The sequence below is a fragment of the Fulmarus glacialis genome, unplaced genomic scaffold (genome assembly GCF_000690835.1).
Source record: "Fulmarus glacialis isolate BGI_N327 unplaced genomic scaffold, ASM69083v1 scaffold18381, whole genome shotgun sequence".
In the NCBI taxonomy this organism is placed as follows: domain Eukaryota; kingdom Metazoa; phylum Chordata; class Aves; order Procellariiformes; family Procellariidae; genus Fulmarus; species Fulmarus glacialis.
The window spans coordinates 778-1,892 of NW_009192420.1; positions in this window are offsets into that span (position 1 = coordinate 778).

The window sequence follows — 1,115 nt, forward strand, 5'->3', positions numbered from 1 at the left end:
GATGCTGTGATGTGGCCCATTTCCAGGGCCCGTGAACATTACTTCAACCAGACCTGTGAGACCTGCCTGGTAGGTTACAAATTGGTGCTTTAGTTCCGGCTGATGCTAATTACTTCAACATAATTAGTGTCTTCAGGCACCGCTGGGAGGGTTGAAAGTGCTGCAGACAGCGAGTAATCATATTTTGGGGGGCTGAAACCACGGCTCGGAGGGATTTATCCCGGCGGCAGGAGGTTTTCCTGCCCTCTTGTCTTCCCCCCGTATTTTTGAGACCCGAGATCTGAATCCAGTTTCTGTAGGTGAAGGATGCTGAAACTGGGGGGGGCGGTTGACGGTCTGTGGAGCCACGTTTGTGGGAAGCCCCCGCTTCTTCTGTCTCCTTCCCTCTCGCAGGAGAGGCTGCTGTTCCCGTTTGCTGCCTTGCAAACTCTGGCTGCTGTCGGCGATTCGCTTTTTGTCAAACTGACCTCTCATTTGGGCCTTCCCTTAGCTTACAGTATCGGACACACCAGCCCCAGATCCTTCCCTCCCCGCTTCCTTTTGCCCCCCCAGGTCTTAATCCTGTGAACGACTTCGTACCCCGGTGCCTTCCATCCGAAAATCCTTCTTTTCCTTAAATCCATCTTACTTTCTGTTTCATCCTGCGCAGCTTCTATTCGATTCAGCCAGGAAAACAAATCTTCGTTTGCGAGCATCCGACGGCGACTGCTGCGGGTTTATTTTTAATTCGTGGAAAGCCCGATATTCGCCGAGGACGGAGGGTGGTTTGTCTGCTGGATGTCACCGGGGCGGGGGAGAACCACTTCCCATCCGTACAAGGAACAAACCCTTACACGCTTCCCTTAAGAAACAGCCAGCACAATGCCACTGCTACCATCCCGCGGGGTTTTTTCCTCTCCTTTGAAGAGCAAACCCTGCGGGTGACGTTTCGTGATGCTGCAAGGGCCAGCTGGCTTAGGGACTCCCCAGCAGCTGCGTTCAACCCCAGGCTAGGTTTCCACCCTCCAAGAGGACGTAGGAAGCCTCCCCTGAACACACCACGGCGTGATTTTTCGATGCTGTATCATATATATAAGCACAAGACCCTTAGGATGGAAAAAAAAAAAGGCTGCAGG